We start from the raw sequence: 26741 nt of genomic DNA, 5'->3' as shown, positions 1-26741 counted from the left end.
AATTAAGCGCACCCGAGGCCAAACTTGCCACCAGTCCGGCGGAAAATAGTGCCGGATTTTAGCCTAGAAGGCACCAACAAGTGAAGATGCTCTTAGGTATTGAGAACAAGCAATTGCGTGTATGCTTGGCCTATGCCAGGGCGCTCCACGATAGTCACCTAGCTCGCATCGATTGGGCGCTTGCCCCGCTTTGTCTCACCCGTTGGGCCACGTTTCAATCGCTGGTTGGTCGAGGGAGGAGCCGTCAAGCGTCGCTCTTATTTCCCCCGCTCCCTCCCCAACCCTACCCTCTCGTCCCACATTTTCTCGGCGGCGGCGGTGGCGGCTCCCCACGCCCTCTTCCTCCCTCACCGCTTCTCCCGGCCACAACACCCTCCGTCACGTCGCCGTTGCTCTACTTTGTATCCACCTGAGGATCGGACTCTCCCTGAGACATGAAGCCGCTCCCCGGGATGAAACCCTAGAGGTGGCGGCGGTCTGATGCGGGAGGTGCTACGCCGGCCATGGTCGTTGGCGGAAGGACCTCTGCAGGCAGCGGAACCTCGACATCGACAGCGGTGGCCGGACAGGTAGGCGCTCTCTCCTCACCCGCTCTCCCGCTCTTCAAACCCTAGCGCCGCCCACTCTTGGCTGTCTCCACCGACGCCCGTGATCGGAAATAGGCCGACGGCGCACATATCCTCCCATCCGTGAGCAGGCCCTGCGCCTCCTCCTCACATCTTTTTTCTTGAAAAGGAGGAAGGACGCGGCCGAATCTAGACAAAAAACGGCAGGGAGAAGCCGCTCCATACCATGACCCACGCCGCTGCTCCAACCTCTGCTTTGGCGGCTGCTGCTCCATCTACTTGGTCCGGCTGCTGCAGCTCCAACCCGTGAAAACAAGGTAGATTGCTGCTCTCTTTTTCTTTATTTTCCATTTTTACCCTATTAGCTATGGAATGTTAGCTAACTGTAGTTATTTTCTATAAAAGGTTGAGATGATCTACATGACAATCAGGCCTAGCAGTGGTCATCTTTTTTTTTTAATGCAATTCTTGTCTTCTCTCACTGTTTTAGTTTAGGTTTAATTTGGTTCAGATCAAAGTAATAGTGACTCTTCTGCACATATAGGTTGGAGTTATTATTTGTTGCTTCCAAAAGTACATTTTGCTTCAGGGAAGAAAGTTTCTTCAATGCCCATGTATTTGGCGTTGATTGGCTTCTAAAAAGTGCATCAAATTTTAAACCATATTGCAGTTCATGGAAGTTACTGGCGAAGAAAAATGTGTTTGTCATTATAAGCAGTACAGTTTCACCCTTTCTCACCAACCTCAGATTTTAATGCCCGCATTAATCTATGTAATCTGCACATAATGTAGAGTTAAGAAGCTTAGACATTATTCTGAATACAAGGCGTAATTTCTAACAATTACAATGAACTATGTTGCAGTTACAGAGAAATCAAAGAATAAGGAGAAAATCAGAGAAAAAGGCATCATTGCAGGTAAAATTATGTCAACGTGTTTATTTTCTTCTTTTCAGAGACATTCTTTCTTGTCTGAGTCGACTATTCAGCAAGGTCAAATTACATAATACTATCAGAATTATTAACATGTGGTATGGTGTTTGCCTGCGCATAGCACCATATATACTAATAAAGCTACTAAATTGATAAATAGATGTATCTTTCTACTTTCCTTCTGTCACTGATCTTCAGTTACTGCAGTGGAGCAAGGAGGAACAATCAGGTGATCTAGCATTTATTTTGCTCAAACTGAAGGTTATTGTTATAATCAACAGTGCGCCTTCATTCAGCAGGCTACCATGGAGCTCTCGTTGAGTCGTTGTTGGGCATGGTACAGTAGCCTATTTACCATTTAGTTGTTTTTTTCTGATGCATTTGAAAATTGGTATCCTAAACTGGCTTCATGTATTTCAAGTTGCAGCTAGATGATGAAAAATTGGATCTACCCCATTGTATACATGTTTTTTTTCACGGCAAGATCATTTGTGTATTTTGAAATGCTTCGTCATGACCTGTAAGTAACTTCCATCAGTCATGCATTCACTAATACAACTATTCCCTTTGTTAGTTGAATAATGAATAATGTGGTAACTTAAACTTCCACTTTATAGGTATGTGCTAGAGAAAGTATGGCTTCACAAGTTTACGACAGAACTTTTGGCAGGTTAGGTCTCATTTCCAGATGATGTTAAATTTTGAATGTATATATTACCGACTTACTATATTATTCATGGTGCATTCTGTTTAGATATTAACCTATTGGTTGCCATGAAGGTGTTGGCATTGTTCACAACAGCAAAACCAGGATTATCCCGTGATTCCAAAGCAAGTTTCTTCCCCTGAAAATAAGCACTTGATATGATTACCATTAACATGCTATTACTTCCAGCCATGAATATGCTTGATGGGTGAGGTGCTCATAATTTATTCTGATTTAAATTGGTTGTAACAATCAGTAGATGGCATTATACATCACTATCATGTTTCTGGCTTACTGTAATATTCTTCATATAGTTATCGGTGTTCCAATAATTGCTTTTAATTTCTTGAACCATCATGTTCTGGTGTGGTACTGGTATGTTCGGTGGTTGCCCATATCCCATAGTTTCCTCCGTTTGAGATTTTCATTGACGCATGGGCTGACTTTGATGTGGTTGTTGGTTCTCTGATCTGTTAGCTTGTTTTTTCCGCTGCATATGAAACAGAGAAGTGTGCTTTTATTATCACTTGTCATTTCTCATAGAAAGAAATACAAGGTTGATGCATTCTGTGTCAGTGAAACACCTTTTTTTTCCCTCTGTTTGAGATAATGCTTGTTTGGTAGTCCTACTCTTGAGCACTACTGATGGTTAGATGTGATCAGTACATACAGAATGGTTTGAACGATTTGGTAAATACTGTGTCGTTGGTTAGAAAGTATGGCTACAGAACTTTTGGCAGGTTAGGTCTCATTTCCAGATGATGTTAATTTTTTTATGTATATATTACCGACTTACTATATTATTCATGGTGCATTCTGTTTAGATATTAACCTATTGGTTGCCATGAAGGTGTTGGCATTGTTCACAAAAGCAAAACCAGAATTATCATGTAATTCCAAAGTAAGTTTCTTCCCCTGAAAATAAGCACTTGATATGATTACCATTAGCATGCTATTACTTCCAACCATGAATATGCTTGATGGGTGAGGTGCTCATAATTTATTCCGATTTAAATTGGTGGTAACAATCAGTAGATGGCATTATACATCACTATCATGTTTCTGGCTTACTGCAATATTCTTCATATAGTTATCGGTGTTCCAATAATTGCTTTTAATTTCTTGAACCATCATGTTCTGGTGCGGTACTGGTATGTTCGGTGGTTGCCCATATCCCATAGTTTACTCCGTGTGAGATTTTCATTGACGCGTGGGCTGATTTTGATGTGGTTCTTGCTTCTCTCATATGTTAGCTTGTTTTTTCCGCTGCATATGAAACAGAGTAGTGTGCTTTTATTATCACTTTTCATTTCTCATAGAAAGAAATTCAAGGTTGATGCATTATGTGTCAGTTAAACACCTTTTTTCCTCTGTTTGAGATAGGATGGTTAGAATGATTTGGTAAATATCGTGTCCTTGGTTAGAATCATAGTCATATGAATCAAATTTGATGTTTCGGAAATGATACTTCATTTTATATTATGGTGATCCTTTTTACGCGATTATGTTGATCGTTTGGCTGGGATATTTTATTTGGTTCCCTGTGGTTCAGCCAGTATGCGATAGTGTCGACCATGGCTACAATAGTTGAAGGGCGTTATTTATCTAAAGATGCCTTTCAGAAAAACGCCAATATACTTCTTGGCAAATATCTTGTTTGGCAGCTTGAGTTGGTCCAGGCTGTGTGGTTCTTCATGGCCTACTTGTACCTACAGTTTTGCTCAAGCTGGACGTTTGGCTTTGTTACCATTTTGTTTGTGCACTGCACCAATTTGTAGCTTCATTTTGGTTTTCTTGTATGACTCACAAACTTATGCCTGGATGGATATGCACTTGACATTGTAAGTTGAGATATTACCCGTCGCTATAGTCTGGATCCTAGGAGTTGTTCGTCTGTTTTAAATTATTTTGAATCATCACTTTTTTGAGTTCTAGGATTACGTACTAAATATCATCTACGTTTTCTCTTCTCAAGTTACATAGATAGTTGGATCTAGAAGTGGTAGTGTTCAACTTTTTTATTCTGCAGATCAGCAATATAGGGATTCTTCATGAATATGAGTTTCTCAGAAGCAGTGTGAATTAGTTACTGCTGTTGTACCATTTTGTGTGGGACTATATGTACAATGGTTCATATTATACACAAATTAGCATTTTGTGTAGCATTTTGTCATATCCTTCATGAATAATGAGTTCTCACAAGCAGGGTGATTTCGTGCCAATGCGTAATGTAGCTCCTGCTAAGCAGAATAGCGCATATATGTCAAGGATCTATGAAGATATATGTAAGTCCTAATCAGAATAGTGTATATATCAAGAAGATAACCTTTCCTGTTCAGGTTGTCAATCTATTAGATTTCCTTTGATAGACAGCATACTGTGTATTCATTTTTGATACACAATCTATTATTTCTTTTGGGGCATGGAAAAACAAGTTAGAATACTATATGGATTGTCAAAGTTCTCACCCATGTTAAATTGCCCACTGGTTTTTTTATTTACAGATATTGCAGGACGGAAAGGATCAAACCATGCATCCCCAATATTTGTTCAGATTGTATGATCATGTGGATCTACCATTTATGATGTTGGAGGGACTACCTTCTTACAATTATGTGAGATACATGTATACATACTTTGATGTAATCCTGGATCCTATATAATGCTATTGCAAGTATCTTGATGTCCACATGTTGTTTCATTCATCGAAGTGACCAACACGATACTATAACATCATGGCATTTAGATTGGGTTGCCACTGACCGGTGAGGAGGCGCCCCAAGGGGCGCCCCAACCACTAGTACACATTACATGTGACTAGCAGTCAGGCCTGAGGCAATCATATATTGCAGAACGTGCTACACGGAATCTCGGTAGCAACTAGCACTAAGGCTGCCAGGTTGTATCATGTTCTGATCTCATGGCGCCATGGTGTGGGCAAGCGACGAGCGCGGGCAGTGATGACCTCGAGTCATTGTGGCATGTGTAGGTGAGAGCATCCCCACTCGTTGGCGCTCCCCACGCCCAAATCCGCCGAAATTTTCGTCCGGATTGGAGGAAGATTTGGCGTGGGGAGTAGTAGTTTCCCAGCCGCGTGCCCAGGCGAAGTCGACGATGCGAATTTAAAAACGGAAACTTGACAAACTACGGCTAAAAACGGGTGAATATAGACTAAATTTAATGATATTTATTATATTACGGGCGGAGTTCATACATAGAGGCCGAATTCGACTATATTTCGAATTCGGCTAGGGGAATTCAAACGCTAATTTTAAAACACGGCGCTCTACATGCCGAAATGGCGGTAGAACACCGTGTAGTCGCCGCCGTCGTCATCGGAGCCGTCGTCGTTGGCCTTCGGCTGCGCAGCCTGGCCGCCGCTGCCCGGCCGGCGTCTCCCCACCTCGGGGATGGCTTGTACCGGCCGTCGTCGGAGGACTCGAGGTCGACGACGGGGACAGCGACGCCGGATGGAGGTGTCGCGAGACGGCGGTACCGCACGACATCGTCGTTGGCGGTTGGAGCGGCGCGGGCGGCGGAGTTGGCGTGCGGCGGCCGAGGTCCGGCGGCCGCCGCCGCTGCTCCGCCTCCTCGCGCTCCCGGCCGCGCCTGGCCCGGTCCGGTGCGGCGTCGTCCGCGCGCTTCTCCTCCTCCATGTCGTGCGGCGACCCGGCGATCGCCTCCGCCATCGCGGCGTCCTCCGCGCGCTTCGCCTCCTCCTCGGCGAGCGCGCTTGCGGCGGCCTCTTTCTTCGTCTTCTTCGGCCGCTCGCGGCGCGGAAGGCTCGTTCGCGGATGACGAGGGCGCCGCCGCTGCGCCCTCCGGTCGTCGGCGGAGACGCCGGCTCCTTCTTGACGCGCACCGGCGTCGAAGGCGACGTCGCCTCCTCCCTCTTCACCGGCGCCAAGGATGACCTTGACGCCGATCCGAAGACGACGAGCTGGCAGCCATGCGCCGTGGCTGCCGGACGTTTCCCCGACGGCGGCTCGCCGATGCCCTCGATGCCGATGGAGGGGCATCGTGAGCACCGGGAAGTTTCCGCCCTCGATGTGCGCGAGGACGTTCGCCGGCCGTCCTTTCCGGCGCGCTCCACCACCGTCGGCGGCCCGCGGCGTTGTTGCGTGCGAGCGGAGGCGGCGGGCCGTCGTAGGCCGCCAGCTCCCGCTCCCACCGCCGGAGGAAGTAGGAGTTCCACCGCGTGTAGTTCTCGGGGTGGTGGCGCGGGTCGGCGCGCTCCTCGTCGGTCATGGTCATCCTCGCCTCCTCGATGGCGACGTCGAGGGCCCGGCCCCGCGGCGGCGGGATTGGAACGCCGCGCAGCTTGGCCGCCAGCCGCCTCCGGGAGGCCTCGTGTCCGGCGGGCAGGGGTACCCCGCCTCGGTGGAGGAGGTGCCCCTCCCACGCGTGGAGCGACCGGCGGGGAAGCCGTTGTTGGCTGCGCCGTCGTCGTCGTAGAACGCCATCTGGAGAGTAGAGGGAGAGTGGAGGGAGAGTGGAGCACGGGGTACGCCTCGCGGCGAGCGGACCGGCGTATATAGGCGTGGCTGGCGCAGGGATTAAATGCCGCGTGGAATGCGACGCGTCCGCGGCGAGCTGACCGGCGGCAGCCTTTAGTGCGCGCGGAAGACGATGCGTGCGCGGAAGACGACGACATTAACTCGCTGCGTGGCCGGCGAATGCAGACCGGCGGCAGGCTTTACAGCGCGCGGAAGACGATGCGATGAGGACGACGATCGGTTTCTCTCGCCGACAAGTTGGGGCCACCGGACGCGCGGGAAGTTTCCTCGCCGTTTCGCGCGCTTTCGCTTCGTCCGGAGTCCCCGAGCGCTCCCGGGGGCCGGGGATGGCGTGGGATCGCCGGATGAATTTAGGCCCAAATCCGGACGAAAACGAGGAACCGGGGGCGCGACTGGGCCGAATTACGCCGTCCGGATGGAAAAAAGGCTCGCCGGGGGCCTCGTCGGGGGGACGAGTGGAGATGCTCTGACAATCGGCGGTGGTGACGGCAGGATGTGCCCTTGCAGGTAGCGGCGACACGCGATAGGACCTGCAGTTCGATCAAATCCTCGATCGATGGAGGTTAATTCCTATGGATTTTATCCATACAAGCAGGTGATGGGCGAATTTTGATCCGCCAAACAAGGCCGCAATAGGTAGATGGGTTAATCCTATGTAACTAAGAATATTATCTCAACTAACATATTTCTCTCAACAGGCAGCTATGCCACCTCAACAGGCAGCTATGCCACCTCAGCAGTCCCACAACTAAAAAAGGAGTGTCACGTCAGCCAGAAAAAATGACTTCTCCACCGTTGTACATGATGCACTAGTAAGACAGCTTTTAACGAGTCCTTTCTAACGAGAATGTATCTTCCTGCATCTGCTAACCTTGTTTTCTCTGTGCAAACCAGGGCTGAAATGAAAGAATAGCTCTGTGTACCTATGGTATCTGGAGGACCTAAGAGTGAGACCAAGACAGTATCCACTGCAGCAATAATGAGTGACCTTGCTTCAGATCTGGCGATAGAGAGGAGGGCCAGCGCGGAGCTCCTGGATGTTGTTAACTCACAACATGGTCAAAAGGATGAGCTGACCAATATTGTACAAGAAGGCGAAAAGCAACAGGCTGATATGGAGGCAAGGATATTGAGAAGTTAGGGGAGATAATAATAAATCAAAGATAGAAAGTTTGGTCCAGATAATGTCATGCCTGACGTCGAACGGTTGAACTATTATTTTTTCCTTTCCTTGGTCTTGCTAGTTGTACTGTTATTCTGATGGTCCACAATGTCTGTGATTTTATAGGCTTGTAATTCTTCTTGAGGACTTACAAATCTGTAATATATTTTTATTTGAGGAGATCGAATCTGTAATAATTAATAATAGCTGACATTTTGAATCCTAACCACATCAGTTATTATAATTAATAACAACTAACATTTTGAATCATAACCACGCCAGTTATTATAATCAATAACAACGGACGTTGTTAGGTTTCAAAATTGACTGACGTGGTTATTGTTGGTTGTTTTTAAGCTATTGGACCTTACAGCTAAATAGGCTGCAAAAAGCCTATCGAGATGTTGTATTATTTTTGCTTACCATGCAAGCCGGGTCGAATTAGGCTTACCATGCAAGCCTATCTAAATATTTATGGGCTTGATAGGAGGGATGTAAATTGGGCTCTCTTTTAGCACTACAATCTTTCGGCCCAGTAAATGTAATCTTAGTAAGGCCCCTTTTAACATTATGATATTTAGGCCCTGTAAAAGTGATATTAATTGGGCCTCATTTTCTCAAATATTCATGGGCCTAATAGAAGAAATTTTAGTTGGACCGATTTTCGAATTTCGGCCCAGTAAATATAATCTTAGCACGGCCTATTTTAACATTATGATCTGCATGCCCAGTAAGTGATATTAATTGGGCCACAATTACTTTAATATTTATGGGCCTGATACGAGAAATCTTAATTGGGTCCGGTTTGTTATTAATATCTACGGGCCTTATGGAAGAGATTTTAATTGGGCCACATTTGTGTTTCCACGTGTCGCACTTTTATTGGCGCTGCTGGCACATCCTAGTGCCACATGTCGCACTTTCATGGGAGGTGCATGCATGTCCTAATGCCACGTGTCTACTTTTCATTGGCCCAGGTACGCGCATGTTACTGGTCCGATCTGCGAGAAAGCTGAGCCACGTGTCACCCTTTCATTGCTCCAGGTACGCGCATGTTACTGGTCCATTCGGTCAGGAAAGTTGTGCCACGTGGCAGCCCGCAATATGGACATGTGTCCACATAGTAATCGCTGCATTGTTAGTTTGATTGGTCCATTTGGCTAATCTTGGTCCGTCCACGTTTTGGATGACGTCATCGTATACGACAAAGGTCATGTCACCCGACAGACCGGACACCTCAATCATTAACCTGCTGACGCAATGGTCGCCGAACGAGATAACCGACACCATGACGAAGTTTTAGCGTCACGACGATATGGGCAGGCCGGGCTCCGGGCTTAGGCGTGTCGTCATGGATTCATGACGGGATGCCTTAACCGTCAGTCTGGCCATCTGTGACGCGAGGTCCGCCACAGTCTTGCAAACCATCAGCATGATGCCTCTATGAAGGATTTTGCACATTCTAAAATCGTTATGGAAGCCCTAATTGTTACTAGTGTCAGCAATAACTAAGAAGATCGTCCCAACTAACATATTTCTCTCAACAGGCAGCTGTGCCACCTCAGCAGGCCCACCACTAATCTATTTGTCATGTTATTTTACTTTTTGTTTGAAAGAGCACGTCTTTACTATTATATGCGATTCCGTACATCATCAAAAATGTTTGATGTCAAAGATTGGAGACATCTTGACCGTCCAATCTTACTAAACATCTCTCGCTTGCCATCCATCCATTCTTCTATCCACCCTCCTCAAAATCTCCTAAACACGGATTACTTTCTAAAATCAACGCCGAGAGTAATAAAACCGCCTGCCAGATAAGGAAGTAAACATCGAGAATTAATCTCCTAATCACGGATTACTTTCCAAAATCAATGCCAAGAGTAATAAAACCGTATGCTAGATAAGGAAGTAAACAGCGAGAATTAATCGTGTGATAGCCACAATCACGGTATAGCCGCCACAATCAATTACTAGTAGATCTAGTTGCTCAGGCGCTTACTCCATTCCTAATTTGCCTCACGGACGTCTCATCTCTATCTCTCCTTCCTCCATCTGGTCTTCATTGCTGCCCTCCCGCAACGGATGCGCACATCTCGCCTTCAACGGACACGCCTTCGGTCGCCACGAACTGCCGACGCAGCCCCTCCTGTATACTCTCACAAAATCACGGACGCAATCAACCCTGCAAACCTGGACGCTCGCTGACCTTCGTCAGCATGCTGCTCGGACACGGTCTTGACGGCAGCCACATCGCTCGGCTTGTTCCTGACCTCTGGCGCTGCCTAGAATTCCCTCGTCCTCTGAAGGCACTGATGCCGCCTCGACGGAGGGGCATCGTCGCCTGACCTTGCTCCTGTAAACACCTGCCGATACCGCCATGACCAGATGCGCCATTGCTCGTTGTCGTGCTGCTCAGCCTCCTCGCCGCATTGCCGCCACTCAGACTTGGAGGCGCCCCGCCCCGGCTGCCATTCCCGGCTCAGGCCCACTCTAGGGTTACGTGCCCGTTGCCGATGGGATTAGGGGCCTGCGCCTGTCAGGACATATGAAGGTAAATCTGGGGAATAATGGTGAATGTCCTTCTTCTTTTTTTGCGAAAAATGGTGAATGTCCTTCAACCCGTTGCATTCGTCCCAGTCCCAGTAGGACAGTACATAACCCTCCTCGCGTCAAGGACTCCTTGGTGATTTTGTTTTTAATTTGTGCGTGCAGTATATGAATTGCAGGCAGTTCAACATTTGTCTTCAGCACCATAAGAATACCAGACCATTGTACTATTTTTTTTTTTCAATTTGAAGTCCTACTCAGAAGTTGCATTTTGTAGATTCTGTCTTCCTAGATGATTGCTCTGTAATGGACTGTAAGCTTCTGGAGGGAGGCATGAAGATTAATCTACGTATGTTATTTGTTGTACTACAGTATTGCGATTATGATTATTTCAGAGGTTTTATTTTTCTGTTGTGTACAGGTAAGTAACTGGATAATTTCACAACTCAAGAGTGCCTTCCCTTCCCGACGTACATTGGATGACACTAGGAATTAAAATGCTATAACATGCGTAAACCATTTCTCTGGCAGGTCTTCAAGGTGTACCAAGTAAATGATTGTGCATGATGAGATTGCTCAACTGATGGGTGCATCTGAAGGTATATATGATGCCCCCCATAGGGGACCTCACAGCGATTAGAGCACGTGGGCCGTTGGATCTTGTCAGCAGGTGTCAAGTGAGGAATTTCGTCCGTTCGTTCCGAGCCAGCAGCGCGTCTGACGGTTGGCCGCGTGCGCGTGAGGAGATTTTCCTCACTAGACAAAGCCATGGAACGGCGCTATTTTACCCGTCTGTGACTGCGCGCGGGTTCCACGTTCGGCTGGGTCCACTCGTCACTCGCTGGGTTGGTTTTGGGGCTGGTCGCACGTGGCTTTGGCCTGTGGAAAATATCTCCCTCGGCGGGGTAGGTTGGGGTTTTCTCACTCTCCAGTCTCCACCCAATCCCTACCCCGTTGGTCTCCCCAATCCCCGCCTCCCCTAGCTTCCTCAATGTTTCACCACGCGAGAGGCTCTCGTCTCGCCGCCGGCGCTTAGGGTTCGCCCGCGGCAGCTCGATTGGAGGCGCGGGGCTGGTCCGCGAGGGAGATCGACCAGGGAGGAAGGCGCTGGGGCTGTGGTGGATGGCTAGCGGCGAGGACGGGGGTGGTCGGCGAGCTGCGAGGCGGCGGTGTCTACCGGTGCTCCTCCGCTCCTCGCTTTTTCACCGGCAGCAACGAGCGCCCGACCTTGCAGCTGACTACCTGAGACCGGCTCCTTCATCCCCACCAGCTACTCCACCTCATCGGTACCGCCGCCCACCTCCCGACCCGGCAGCTGACCCTGCACCCAGTGCCTAACGCCGACTCCTTCATCCCCACCGGCTACTCTACCTCGTCGGTACCGCCGCCCGCCTTTGCAGGCCACCTCGACGGCACGTTTGTCCTCACTGGTCAACGATAGATCAGGTTCTCATGGTTCTCCCCTTTTCCTCTTAACCCTCCTCTCCTTAAATCAAAAGCAGATATGTTCTTCCACTTTGCCCTCGCCGTCCTCTCCTCCTCGTCTCCTTCGTTTGGCCGCTGCGCCGGTAGATCCGTCGTCGTCTGCGCCTTCCACACGCCCTGTGCCGTCGGGGTGCCCAGTGTTACCCATGGTGGTGCTCTGCCGTGGGTTTGGTTAAGATCAGTTGTTGTTTCACCGGTGGGAATTTGGTTCTGCTCGTGAATCCACCTCGTCTTTTCGTGGACTTCGTTTTGGCATCTTCTTGTTTATCTTCCTGGCCGTGCTTCTGGAAACAGAGTACATCTTTTTGATTCTTTTGTTTCTTTCCTCGGTGATGCCTTTCCCCACGAAATTTTGGCCTCTTCTTGTTTCTCTTCTTGGCCGCGCTTCTAGAGACAAAGTGCTCTATTTAGATAATTAGATCTGGTTGTTGTTCGGCTCTTTTGGATTATTCTTCTTTTCCATGTTTTGGTAATCCTTTCCACTTACCCCTGACTAGATTTCTTTTGGCTTTGTGCTCCGTCTTTGCAGGTCGTCGCCTTGCTTGGGTGGCCGCGGCTGCTTTCGTTGGTCTGCTGTCCGGGTGTGTACATGGTAAGTGCACTCTGATTCAGCCTTCTTTGTACCTCCCTTGAGCATCCTGCCGGCGCACAGATGGCCAGGAAGACATGTGCGTGTATTTCTTGCTGGTCGTCGAGCACGGATGCATTCAGATTTTAAGATTTCGTTGAAGTTCTGTCCCTGCTTCTGATATGATCCATGACGGCAAATAAAAAAGAGTCTTTTTTTTGGAAGAACATTTGTATTATTTAGACGTGAGCACGGCTACACCAGAGATTATCTAAGATAAATATATATGTGCTATGCTTTGTCTGGCACACATGGTTTAGTAGCACAACGTACATAAAAGCATTAGCATTCCTGCAATTGTTGCAAGTAAATCAGAGAGGCAGCAGCGCTGTTGTATATTGTTAGTAGTAGATCCTATGAAAAATCTGTAGAACTAGAAGAGGGTAGTGTGTCATTGCTTTAACTGTGCTGAAAGGTCCAGGAGGGGTTTGATGTTGTCGTGCCAGGGATGGTCAGAACCTGCCTTGCCTCACCGTGGGTGTGCCGGGTTCAGGATTGGTTTTTTTAGTTGTTCATTGCTCTAATAGATGTATCCTAAATACTCAGTGACCAAAGAGTGATGTTTGTTCATATATTTCGACCCCTATCTTGATAATTAGTGTTATTATGCACCAGTGAATTAATATTTTCTGTAAGAAGAGCAGAAACTATCCTTGATACTCATGGTGGCAAAAATTAATTTGTGTCCAAAAACTATATTTGGGACCCCATCTTGGTAATTAGTGTTTTCCTGCGACCGATGAATTAGTATAATCCTGTGAGAAGAGCAGAAACCCCTTTTACTTATTATGAAAGTATTTCGTCTTTTATTCCGCGCCACAAAGCTGTATTGCCAGTTGTTTACTAAGATGTCCTAAAAGACATGATGTTCTGATTATTAAAACCTGTATCACCAGATGTGTATTGTTTTGAGTATTACAAAATTTACCCGCTAGCATTGTTCAGTTGCTAGGTTAGATGTGCTTGGTCTGTTTTCTATGTTTCCATATGATGTGATAGCAGCCATTGTTATTTGTTTCTGCTGCTGATAAAAGACATACTAGAGCACATGTCATTCAGTCACGCAGATCAATCAGATAAAAGGCACATAACTGTTTTATCATGTTTTCATGTCTAGCTTTTGATGTTCTGTTTGCCGTTGTTGTTTGTTTCAGGTTATCTGCTGGTGTGGGTTGGTAGTTGTGGTTGTCTCTCTGTCAGGTACCTCTCTTGGCCTGTTTCATATCACTGCGCGTTCATCTCTTCCATGTATACATTATTCCCTGTGCTAATCATTGAAAATTGTATGCTTCAACATTGCCTTCTGGGTTTTTATCCTTCTTTTGTGTGCATTGCCTTCTTTTGGCTGTTTCAATGGTGTACGTGATGTTCACTCTCTGCCATTTCCCGCTGCATTTGCTCCTATACATAGATAAGCTTAATTTGCCCCTCCCTATATGCATTGCCTTAATTTTCCTCTGCATTTGCCGTGTTGTCTTTCTTTGCTCTTGCCTGCAGGCAGTAGTTTTCTTGCCCTCTGTTGACTGCCAAAACCCACCGGCGGGCAGCGGCCTTGTCAACACTGTAGAGCCGGGGGGAGCCTAGAGCTGCGGCTGGCTGAGACCCCTCCGAGCGACGGCCCGCAATGCTCTTCTGGTCACACGCGGCGTTGCGAAGTGCAAGGGCGTGCCACCGACCTATACCTGGTCGGGAAGGTGATGAGGTTGCCTCGCTTAGTTTCCTGCAGGGGCATACATGTAAACATTAAATACGAGCCTCGATCGGCTCTCGAGGTTATCCTGTGAATCGGCTCAAAGAGCCGATCCACCCATGATCCGTACGGGGTGCACGAATACTTGGCGGTCCTGCTTGATCAAGATGAAGCTAATGAGATCTACGGCGATTTAGGGTTTTCACCGCATAACCGGATCATCCTACTCCAGGTTGGGCCTTGCGGCCACGCACGGTGCTCGTAAGCCGATCCTAAACAAGGCCAGAAAACCAACATGAGGTTGATTCTAGGAACATCCCGTTTAGGACTTGCGAACGCCACCCTACGTGCCACTGGATCCTCCCCCCCATTGTAAGGCCAAACTATTGCGAGATATTAAACTAATCCTTGTAGAACAAGGAGCAATCGTAACGGATCAGATCTACTAAATAATGATCAAGCGGGGTGCCGCCCCCACACCTGAGATAGGCGTGAGGGCGGCTAGATATGCAAGGGTTGCACTACGTAAGCATGCTTAAACGAAGAACAATGCTAACCCTAACACATCTAATGATAACTACGTTGCTCGCCATCAAAAGCGCTTCAATACGAGCAACGCATGAACAACGTGGGGCTTGTGCTGCCTAGATCGCAAGATGCGATCTAGGCAGCATGTCGCTTACCTGATAGAAACCCTCGAGACGAAGGAGTTGGCGATGCGCCGAGATTGGTTTGTTTTTGGGGTTGAACGTGAGTTGTTGTTTATTCCATAAACCCTAGGTACATATTTATAGTCCAGCGGACTTTCTAAGGAGGGCGTGCACTAAACAGTGCACGAGTAAGATTCTATCTCTTATCTAAAATAATAAACTACTAAATAAAGATACACGGGCAATTCAGCCCAAAATCCTTTGTGCCAGGCCGCCTTAGAATTCTTCCATATAATCTTCCAAGCCCGGCCCACCTCTGGATTTGTCTAAAATCTGGTGATAACACATGCCCCCCTGGTTTTGGAAATAACATTTCCAAAATCATTATGCTTTCCCTTCGAAGGGTCATGTCGTGGCAGAGCAGAGCCGTTACATCATCCGTCATCATTATGCCCTGTCTTCTCAGCTTCTCTAAAAATTCTGACAGCTTTAGCATCGATCCCTTGGAAGTTGTAATGGCATTAATCCTTCACCAGATTTCTCATTATTTAACCGCGCCGACTGGTTAGCTCTCTCTCTATCCTCTTATTCCATCCCAGCTATCGGCACCAAAAAACCCTCTCCTCCTGTAGCAATGTCTTCCTCTTCCTCTTCCTTCTCAAAACTCTTCCCCCAATCTTCGCCGAAGAAGAAAACCGAGGACAGCCTCCACCCCGCAGTGAATCCCTTCTCCTCTGACAAGGAGGAAAAAGAAGGAGAAGCAGCGAAGGCCAAAGCTTCTCCTTCCGCCCAGCTTCCGCCGAAGAAGCGCCCCGCATGTGGGCGGACAGCGAGGACGAAGATGATGACGAAGAGGAAGAGGGGAGGATGACTCCTCCGCCTCCATCGGGTACCCGCCGACCAAGCGCTTCCGCTCCGGGGCGGACAGCGAGGATGATGATGATGACGAGGAGGAAGAGGCTCCGGCCAAGGGCTGGGGCAGCAGCGACGAGGAGCTCCCTGGGAGCAGCGCCGACGACACCGACGGCGGCGATGACGAGGACAGCGACGACTAGTAGTATAGGACTAGTGGTAGCAGTGCACTAGGCACCAGATCCCTCTTTTGAGAGCCATCGGCTCTTTCTTGTAAAGCCGCTCCTTGGAATTAATGAAATTGTTCTTTCTATTCATCCTTTAATCGCTCCAATTCCATTCCTTCCGTTTGTCATGCTAAGACCGATAGCAATGCGTCGGACTTCTCTCCTTTTCTTGCAGCAACAGCACAGTCCAAGCCCTGTACTAGACGACGGCTTTTCCTTCCCAGTTCCTCCCTGAGACGACCATGATTGCAGCCGCCACCGAGGTGACTCTGATCGGCTCTTAAAAACAGGGCATCTTCCAGGCTTGTTGCCCCCCAAGTCTTAGCCGAGGCAGAACAGAGCTGTATGGACCTGGGCTCGATCATGTCTGAGGGAGCTCTTTACGCCAAGCTAGCCGATTTGAACATAAATCGGCTTCTCAAAGCAGAAAGCCTTCAAGGCGATCTGCCCCCCGAGCTTTTCAGTTCCTGCCGGCCAGAAAAGGTTCCTTTCCTTTGATGGATCTAATGTCATCCATCCTTGACCTGATCCGTCCGCCCATGCTGCTTCTGATATTGTTCTTGAAGGAATCTCTCTTGAGTCGATGGCCATGCATCGGCTTTCATGTCCTTAAGTCGATGCCTGTTGCATCGGCTGTGCTCGAAAATTTTCGAATTTTCACTTTATTACGGCCGACCTGTGCATCGGCTCCCATATTCCAATACCCATCAACAAAAGATGAGATGCTTCTGTTGCATATCCTCGTATTTTCATATACCTGGGTGCCCCCCCGAGCCGATTCTGTCAAGAAAATTGATGGTATCGGCTCTGTTGGATAACATGTTGAACCCAGGCAGAAAGGTAGGTGAGGATAATTTTGGCCGATTGCTGGAATCGGCCTCCACGTTGCTTGCTCGTTGAAGGTCTTGTAAGTTCCCTTCGTAAATTTTTTTGGGGCCGATCACAAGGATCAGCCTCTCCTGGTTTGCTCATTGGTTTGATCTTGCTACTTGGTCAGGCTGGATGAAACCAACCCAACCTCTGACTTGATGCGCTTCGCTGTCGTCCACCTTGAGTGCTCCGTAGAGTCGTGGAGGGCTAAGCTCTGTCGGCAAGACGAGTACCATGTTTGTGCCAGCCGATGTCCCATCATCGGCTTTCCTCTGTTTGGGGCGCCACTCCATTTTCCGTGGACGACCCTCTTCATCCAGGGTTCGCTGAACTTTTGCAGCCAGATCAGGCCGTGCCTTCCTTAGCGTATGCAGGTACAACCTTTCGGCTTCCTCCGGGCCGCGCAATCGCCGAACCACTGCGCTTTTGGGAACGGCTGAGTCCGTCGGGGCACCACCTTGGCCGGTGGTACCTGTCTTCTTCCACTTCTCCCTCGTCTTCTGAATCCTCAAGATCTGCCCAACGAGGTGACTCAGCGCGTTTGCTTTGTGACGGGAGAGGCCCTAGGCGCTCGAACACAAACACGTTGGCTGCCTCCTTCTTTTTCGATTGCATTACGGGCAATTGCCGATTGTGGGCAATCGGCTCATTCCTGAATCCCAGCGAGTGTACGAAGAAGGGGCAGTCCCAATGCTCGGCGTTGTCGTCTTGCTCCCTTGATGCTTCCGTGGCATAGCGCTCGTGCTCCTCCTCATCGCGATCCTGCCGACGATATCTTCCGGCTTCTCTAGCCAAACGATCTTCTCTATCATTGTAATTGGGTCGCCGGCGTTGGTCATACTTGACTAACATATTTGTTGAGGAGGTGATCGAGAGAGGGTCGCGATATCTTATATTCTTCACCTCTCCCTCTGTGACATAGCGCTTGCCTTCATGACGGAGCCGATCGCGTGGAGCGGCCTCTTTTGTATCCTTGCTGTGAGAGCAGCTGCCCTCATCTCCATCTTTGCCAGAGTGGTTTCCAAGTCCTACCATGTTGATGCTGAACGAGGGACCTGGCTGGCAACCTTCGAGGTAGATGATTTCTACCATGTTAACGGCGGGGAAGGGTTGGGTGTCGACCTTCATGGCGTGCTGGTTGAAAATTAGCCGCCCCTTCTCTATCGCCGCTTGGATGTGCTGACGCCACACCCGGCAGTCGTTGGTGGCATGGGAAAGCGAGTTGTGGAATTTGCAATACGGCTTTCCATTTAGCTCTTTCGCCAGTGGGGAACTTGAGACCTTCGGGAATCGTCAAGCTGTTTCTCCTTGAGCAGGAGGTCGAAGATTTGTTCGGTCTTGGTTACGTCAAAATCAAATCCCCCGGGCGGCCACGGTGGCTTTACCCATTTGCGAGGCCACGGGGTTCCCCCCGAGTCCACTCAGCCACTTGCTATCTCTTGGCCTCCCGCGAGCACTTCATCCTCTTCCGTATCGACCATAACTACTGCACGTTTGAACTTGTCTTGGTACAGGTCGGGGTGGCGCTGTTCATATGCTGATAGTTTCTGAACCATGTGCGCCAGCGAGGGATAATCTGCTTGGGAGGCCATGTCCTTGAGGTGTGTTGCAAGGCCTGCTATTGCCAACTCGATCGCTTCCTTTTCGGTTATACGAACCGAATAACATCGGTTCCTAAGATTCCTGAAGCGTCTGGATGTGATTCTGTCACCGTTTCCCCGCGCTTCGACGTAGTTGTGCTAGATCGGCAATGCCGGACTCGGAAGCTTCTGAATGGTATTGCATATGGAGCTGTTCTTCCAATTGCTTCCAAGGCTCGGATGGAATTCGTTGCAAAGAGGTGTACCACCCAAAAGCCGATCCCGTGAGGGACTGTGAAAAGAGCCTCACGCGTAGCTGATCCGACACTGAAGCCGGTCCTAGTTGAGCCAAATATCGGCCGACGTGCTCGATGGAGCTGGAGCCATCTGATCCACTGAATTTGGAGAAGTCAGGGAGCCGATATTTAGGTGGCAGCGGGATCATCTCGTAATCGTCGGGGTACGGCTTGGAATAGCCGATCGCCCTTCTTTTCGGCATCATGCCGAACTGGTCTCTCGGTATGGTATCGATCTGATCCGATCTGTGCTGGCCGTAGGAGTTGTACTCGAAGATTTGCCGGGGTGGCGTACTTGGCCTGCCATGTTTGCTTTTCCAGCTCGAGCCAGCTGCGGGAGCTGGGCTCGGGAGTTTCGTCGGCGTGGCGTATTTAGTTAGCCACGTACGCTCCGTCGCCGACGTTCCTCCTGTCTTCGCCGGAGTCCCCGAGTTGTGGCCTGGTTTGTGAGTGCCCGGTCACCACAATCCGGCACATACATGCACGCGTATCCATGAGGGATCTCCTTAGGCGCCTCCATTAAGACCGGTAGTCACCGGGGTCGCCACCAGTTCCGTAGACGAGGAATGCCGGTGTAGTCGGCACTTCAGCTGAGTGCTGCCAACGCAAACGGCAGCGGTGGACGGGACTCGGAAAGGCAACTCTCCTTGATGAGTCCCGAGAGCTGGTCCCGACGGCGAGTGCGGTGGCTCATGATCTCTCGGATCACGCGCGAGCGACACGCTCCAGCACGTTGACCAAGTTCTCGAGTGGCGGTGTAGCGAGTGAGCCACCGGGTAGTTGATCTCCTGCCGCGGACCCTGGTGTGTTCCTCCGACGGGGAAGAGAGGTCTATCCCATCGAGTGCACCTTCCGGTGAGAACCCCTTCCATCCGATGCCACCGAACGGGTTCTCCGAAAAGAGCCGATGAGGTCGGCTTCGAGGGTAGCCTTGATCTCGTTGTATTGCTTCTTGAGGTCGTCGGGCGGATCCTCGTAGGTGATCGGCGTGCCGTCCGCCATCTCGGATGTAGATGGCGATGTGGTTGATGTAGACGAGTGTCCCACCGGGCGTGCCGAGAATGTGTTGACTGCCAAAACCCACCGGCGGGCAGCGGCCTTGTCAACACCGTAGAGCCGGGGGAGCCTAGAGCTGCGGCTGGCCGAGACCCCTCCGAGCGACGGCCCGCAATGCTCTTCCGGTCACACGCGGCGTTGCGAAGTGCAAGGGCGTGCCACCTGACCTATACACGGTCGGGGAAGGTGATGAGGTTGCCTCGCTTAGTTTCTGCGGGGCATACATGTAAACATTAAATACGAGCCTCGATCGGCTCTCGAGGTTATCTGTGAATCGGCTCAAAGAGCCGATCCACCCATGATCCGTACGGGGTGCACGAATACTTGGCGGTCCTGCTTGATCAAGATGAAGCTAATGAGATCTACGGCGATTTAGGGTTTTCACCGCATAACCGGATCATCCTACTCCAGGTTGGGCCTTGCGGCCACGCACGGTGCTCGTAAGCCGATCCTAAACAAGGCCAGAAAACCAACATGAGGTTGATTCTAGGAACATCCCGTTTAGGACTTGCGAACGCCACCCTACGTGCCTTTGGATCCTCCCCCCATTGTAAGGCCAAACTATTGCAGATATTAAACTAATCCTTGTAGAACAAGGAGCAATCGTAACGGATCAGATCTACTAAATAATGATCAAGCGGGGTGCCGCCCCACACTCGAGATAGGCGTGAGGGCGGCTAGATATGCAAGGGTTGCACTACGTAAGCATGCTTAAACGAAGAACAATGCTAACCCTAACACATCTAATGATAACTACGTTGCTCGCCATCAAAAGCGCTTCAGTACGAGCAACGCATGAACAACGTGGGGCTTGTGCTGCCTAGATCGCAAGATGCGATCTAGGCAGCAGGTCGCTTACCTGATAGAAACCCTCGAGACGAAGGAGTTGGCGATGCGCCGAGATTGGTTTGTTTTTTGGGGTTGAACGTGAGTTGTTGTTTATTCCATAATCCCTAGGTACATATTTATAGTCCAGCGGACTTTCTAAGGAGGGCGTGCACTAAACCGTGCACGAGTAAGATTCTATCTCTTATCTAAAATAATAAACTACTAAATAAAGATACACGGGCAATTCAGCCCAAAATCCTTTGTGCCAGGCCGCCTTAGAATTCTTCCATATAATCTTCCAAGCCCGGCCCACCTCTGGATTTGTCTAAAATCTGGTGATAACACCCTCTGCGGTTGCTCTTCTCTATATATGGTATCTTACTTATTTGCTTGTGTTGCTCCGCAGTTGCTTTGTCCTTTAATTCTGTTCAAATTGTGCTATGAGCTGTCCTAACATGCGTGCATGTCTCAGCTGTGATATGTTGTTTGCAATTGATGTTTCTTTCAGGTTATTTGCTGGTGTAAGCTGTTGCTTGGACTGTGTGTGAGCTGTTGCTGGGGCTCCTTGTTTGTCAGGTAGTGATCTTTGCCCATTTTATATCATCGCCTGTTTATCTCTTGCTTACATGGATTTTATCTTTGTTAATGACTGAATGCTATGTTCCTAATGAAAGTATGCCCTCTAGGTTTTCCCCTGCTTTGGTGTGTGTCCCCCTTCTTGCATTTATTTATTTTGTGCCACATGATGTTTGTTGTCTGCTATTTCCCTCTGCATTTGTGTGTGTGTGGTGAAGTAATTATCCAGCGGTAGTAATTAGTAACCCGTTGTTATCTACATCCCGTTTGGTAGAAGTCATTTTAATTACTTGCTAAAACTGTATGAGGACTGACTGAGTTGTTTTTGATCTATTCAGCAAATTTATAGATTGGATTAGGCTCATATGCTTAAGCCAAGCTCGGGTTCAAGTGCGCTTCTCATCTAAACAAGAGTGCCATTGCTGTTGTCAAAATTTAGGTGAGAACCGTGAACCTGTAGTTGTTTTTGCACTTATGCTGTTTGGCAGTAGCATTGATAGCTTTGTTAGAAAGCAAAGTAGCTTTGCACTCACGCACATGGACAATTACATTAATTATGTTCTATACCTATCAACTAGCTAGCTGATTTTATATACGTGAAATATGATGCTTAATCGGATCTCCATCTTTATTTACATTTATGACATGACATTTTTTTTATTCCGGAACTCACAAGGAGGAGGTCGTTGGGGTCATCTCCAATGGTGTGGAGCTCCATCCTTTGCGCTGAACCGTTCGGTTTGCCGTTGTTTCTGCAGCCTGTGACATCGGCTGAGGTTTGTCTAATCTCAGCATCCACATTCTTTAAATCTCCTTTTGTTTGTCGAAGAATCCAAAGGTCATGAGCAAATTAAATTTTGGGATTTGTTTGCTCCATTGATTTTGACTTTGCTGTCTGTAGATGGTTCCTAATTTCCAAGTTAATTCAGACATCTCCACGAAGTGAAGGAAGAGAGCAAAATAGCAAAACCTGAGGATAATCTATCTACTAGGTGAGCATCTATGAGCCTATGACCTCTAATCACCATATTTGTTTTGGAAAATTTACTGAATTATGAATGTATATGTAATCTTCTAAAAGATTCCTTGACATTACTAGCATGTGTCTTTAATCTTTGTGGAGGCATGCAAGGATCCTTTTTTATCAATTAAGTACAGCAAAAAAGAATCACTACACATGTTTAGTAAGTTATGATCCTACAAATTATGTTTATCTAGGATTAGTAATCAGATAAGTACTGAATTCATGGGAGTACTAATCCATAAGAGTGTTGATCCAGTGCTGCAAAGACCGCATCAGTGTCGCTGGATTGCCTTGGGAACGAGCTCCGAGTCAGCGCGAGCGGGCCCTCCGCCCTTGGGCGCGGGTGCCGCGAAAGGCACGAGCTTCGCGTATGGCATGCCCCATCCGACCTGCTCAACGCTCACCGCCGCTAGAGGTTTGGCGGCGCGCCTCCTCGGGGAGCCCGTCCCCTTCAGTAGTGGTGATTCTCTTCCAGATATAGAAGCTTCATCATCATCATTCCTACTACATATATCTTCACTGACATACTCTTGAGGATGTGCTGACCTATAGGGTATACCGTAGGGACTGCAACTACCAACAGAGGATGTGGCACTATTAGTATCGTAATCTTGAGTTGTTACGGCAGGATACTGATAATCAACATTAGTGTTAACCACCGCCAAGTTCTTTTTATGAAAGCCATTCGCTCCATTTGTTATTTAACGAATCAAGCATGCATTTTTCACCCAGCATTAAGCACGGGGAATCAACAGAATCTACCTTATCCATCAAACGAAGAGAATCTCTAGGACGAGGATATTGGTGTCTTCCATCACTGCGCTGCATAGGGAAAGCTGATGCAGCAGATGATTTCCTCTTCATGCCTCGATACATATTTCCCTCCAACACAGTCCCGTCCTTTATTACAAGATGACTGCCCCCCTGAGTTTCCACCTTTTGTCTGACTCCTAAGTGAACCACTAGCACATCATGATAATTAATTGCTTGCTTGTTACGGAGTACATTTTATTCCAATCCATGTGTTTGTTCTATTGGGTGTTCACTCACACCAACAATGCTTAGTGTGTGCTTTGCAGCTTTCACTAGAAGAGATGAATGGCAACAAGGAATAGCATCAGTAGGCCGGGTTGGTTTGGGATTAATAGTGTCAGCTGACATGTTATTTGGTAAGCTTCATATCAGCCAACAGGAATTCACTTCTTTATATTCTTTTCCTAGCTTTCTAGGAATTGCTGTGTGTCCATAATATTATCAGATTCCCTGTGATCATTCATGCATACCAAAATTTAAATGACATAACTTATTAGAGATAATTACTTATGCGTAGCAGATTGGTTATATGTCATATGAGCACTTCCAGTTTGAGTGAGTAGTATTTACCTCATAACATATAGTACTAATATTTACTTACAGAGGTGATTTTTTAAAACTTTGGTTGTCTTTATGTGGCAAATTTAACAGCTCTAGGTAGATGATCAGGATCAACGTTCAGTGACTTGATCCAAGTAATGAACATTTCAAAGCATGCTATCTTCCATTTAAATTTATTTGAAAGTTGTGCTTCTGCAAGCCTTACTGTATAATTACCTATACCTATTAACTTGAGTATCTTTCTCTTTACATGGATTGTCCTTATATTTTCCTGTACAAAGAAACATGGTAAACAATATCGATCTGTGCTTTCATGTAAGGGCTGCCATTGCTCAGTTAAGAAACAACCAGACTGGCGTAAAGTTGATTTAACAATATGGATCATTTTAGTTTGTAACCCTGATATTGTGATTGTTCACCATTTAATACTCCAGTACTTCTATGGTACTGGTTTGCCTACATCCCTTGGAGGGAACAAAATGAGGGAAAGCTTGAAGGCAATCTACAAAAATTTGTATGCACAAATGTATGGTCAGGGTTTTTTCAAATTCATATGTTGGATAGTTTTTCCAGTATGATTTCCATGTGCTTTTTTATCCGTTTATGTTGAAAGGAATTTTTTATGATGGCACGCTGGTTTCGAGTTGTGCTTCATTTCTAATGTTTTTTCAAAGATGTTATTTCCATATATATTAGGTCTCTGAAATTATCTGATATTATTTATATCTATGTCACGGTGGGATACAATACAGAATAAGGCGGAGGGCGGAATTGGTGACATGGATGGAGGAGGATGATCTTGGCATGGAGGAGAAGGCGGGGAAGTTGCAGATGAGGAAGTTGTATGGGGACACAAGGATGGTATCGACAGAGCCGCACGCCGCTGCCAAACCATAGGGTGACGCCTATGACGAGGTGAGCTCCCTCTCCAACATCCCTCACTGCATCTCTCACGTGCTCACTCACCGTGTCCTCTCCTCTTGTGAAGTGTTGGTTCCGTGTTGACGTGTTGACCGCATCTCGATGGTGCCTATTCCTTGCAGTGTCTTTCCATGGCCAGCTGGTGGCTGAGCGCGATGTGTTGCTGTTGGTGAGAGTCTGGAGCAAGAGGAGGAGCTAGAGAAGATAAATGTCCCCTATTTCCGTTACAGGTATTTTTGATTCATTACCATACAAAGGAGTCTTCTGGTAATGATTATTTTGTAAATTGTGGGGTAAAAAACATATTTGATGGACTTCTAGGTTAATTAGTTCTTTTTTAGACTATGTTTCTATGATTTCTCTTTGTATGGCTATTGCTGCACATATAATTGTTGCACTGCTCATTGTAATATGAAATTAGCAATAATTGCTTCTCTTCTGATATTTTTTGTCGTATACTGGAGTTCATGTTTTTATTTATTAACTTGCTTGATCCTTGTTTACATTTGATATCAAACAGTGATATAAAAGAGAGGACAACATTAACCAAGTTGTAGTATATCAAGCCTAGATTACCCCACAGAGTGTTTCTGATAATTCAAGCCATTTAATTAGGATATCAATGCAATTTGGGTCCCTATCTTCGTGGAGTGTTCTACTAGCTGATGTCAATGCAATCGGTTGTAGCTTTCTTTGGGTTCTTGTCTGGTGTACTGCCTGATGGTTTGTTGGCTAACCACTGAACCAAATCAGCTTTTATTTGTTCCGTCTCTTTAAAGAAATTCTGATGTCTTCCATGTACTATTTATGTAAAAAAATATCATAGGCTACGTTAACAGATCTGAGGATATACCAATCCTACTGACTAATCCTACTTGCATGAAACCTATGGACTCATGTGCAACATTATATGACATCAGTGTTCCAGATTCTTTGTGAAGACCAATATTGTTTTGGATGGAGTTTTGTCGATATGAGTGTCATATTCTGTATAGAGTTATGTCTATGTAAATTACATTATTTAGTGCTTAAAGGTACTGTATTAATGTATACATACTCTTTAATTTAAGTGTTCATATAGATTACAGGACCAAACTAAAGCCCAGACAGTCCAACATGAAAGTTATCTGCGATTCAGCTAGACCCAAAAGTTTGTTGATGTTAGCATATTGACCACTTTTGTGATATGCAGTTGTTAGCAATTCATACACCTTTATTAATCTTATGCACTTTATGTTTATCTATAATATTGTAAAGAATGTAATTGACTTTCTGATGATTTTTTTTTTGCTTCTGTTGCTTTATGTTATTTTTGTTGTGACCCGCTACTTTAATAAAATCCATGTGTTGTGTATTTTTTTTTTGAATTTTCTATTTCACCTCCAACAAGTACGTAAAAAAACAAAGAGCAAAACTAGGCATGTTGATCGCAATCACCGAATACAATACAGAGAAAATACTTTCGGTAGTGAGAGACAGAAAAATCCTTTGTGAAACATACTCGAGTTTCACGGGATCGTGCGCCAAGGCGCACATTAAAATCTAGTAAATATTAGACCTGTTCTGCTACAAGAGCATCAAGGGAAAGCTATCTGAACTGCTGGGTTAGCTAGGTAAAGGCGTTCATCTCTGTTTGTTTGATCAACGATTGTAAGCTACTCCCTGATTAACTGATCTGAGCTCATGTTTCCAGCAAAAACAAGTATCAGACATTGTACAAGTAGACCTGCAAAACTGATTTGGAGAATGGTATTTTTTGCTTATAACATTCCTCCTCCAACAAATATTACTAACATGTTTGGTAATTGGTTAAATGGGGTGAATATGCGAGATAAAGGACATATCCGTATTGGCATTTTTGCACTTTGTTGGTCGATATGGACTAGTAGAAATGATATTGTGTTTAATAAACAGAAGGGAACCAATTTTTTGCAGGTTATTCTTCGTGCGGCGCATTGGATACCGCTATGGGCATACCTTCTCCCGGAGGACCAGCGGGATATTATGGATATTGGTTGCAACCGACTATTGGCGGTCGCACGGGGCTGCTATTTCCTGGATGGCGGCACATTAAAAGAATCGAAGTTTGAAGATGGATAGATTTTTTTTTTCTTTTCATCTTTGGTTGGCTGGTTACTGTTACAGTTTTAGATGTCTCTGGGTTGTAATAAGGATATTTGTTTGAACCTTCATCTTAATAAAAACATGGCTGTGTGCATCTATTGATGCAGAGGCTGGAGCAATGCTCCTA

The 26741-nt window shown here is 47.0% G+C and overlaps 2 long non-coding RNA genes across 4 annotated transcripts; both read left to right on the top strand.

The window, feature by feature from the left end:
* The first annotated feature begins 640 nt into the window (after positions 1–640).
* LOC124676696 lies at positions 641–4891 on the top strand. 3 transcript variants are annotated; one of them, XR_006993757.1, is made up of 6 exons: positions 641–883; positions 1430–1483; positions 1706–1727; positions 1798–1835; positions 1926–2018; positions 2116–4891. It is a non-coding gene; the product is annotated as an uncharacterized LOC124676696 (long non-coding RNA). The 3 variants fall into 3 exon arrangements; XR_006993756.1 differs by having other exon boundaries at positions 1706–1835; positions 2116–4489; positions 4709–4891; XR_006993755.1 differs by having other exon boundaries at positions 1706–1835.
* Positions 4892–21908: 17017 nt separating this feature from the next.
* Positions 21909–24948, top strand: LOC124676283. Its single transcript, XR_006993566.1, has 5 exons — positions 21909–21947; positions 22073–22163; positions 23261–23364; positions 24322–24484; positions 24613–24948. It is a non-coding gene; the product is annotated as an uncharacterized LOC124676283 (long non-coding RNA).
* Positions 24949–26741: the final 1793 nt, after the last annotated feature.

The sequence above is a fragment of the Lolium rigidum genome, chromosome 7 (assembly GCF_022539505.1).
Source record: "Lolium rigidum isolate FL_2022 chromosome 7, APGP_CSIRO_Lrig_0.1, whole genome shotgun sequence".
Lineage (NCBI taxonomy): Eukaryota > Viridiplantae > Streptophyta > Magnoliopsida > Poales > Poaceae > Lolium > Lolium rigidum.
Note: the sequence above shows the minus strand (reverse complement) of the source record. Positions and strands in the feature narration are given on the sequence as shown.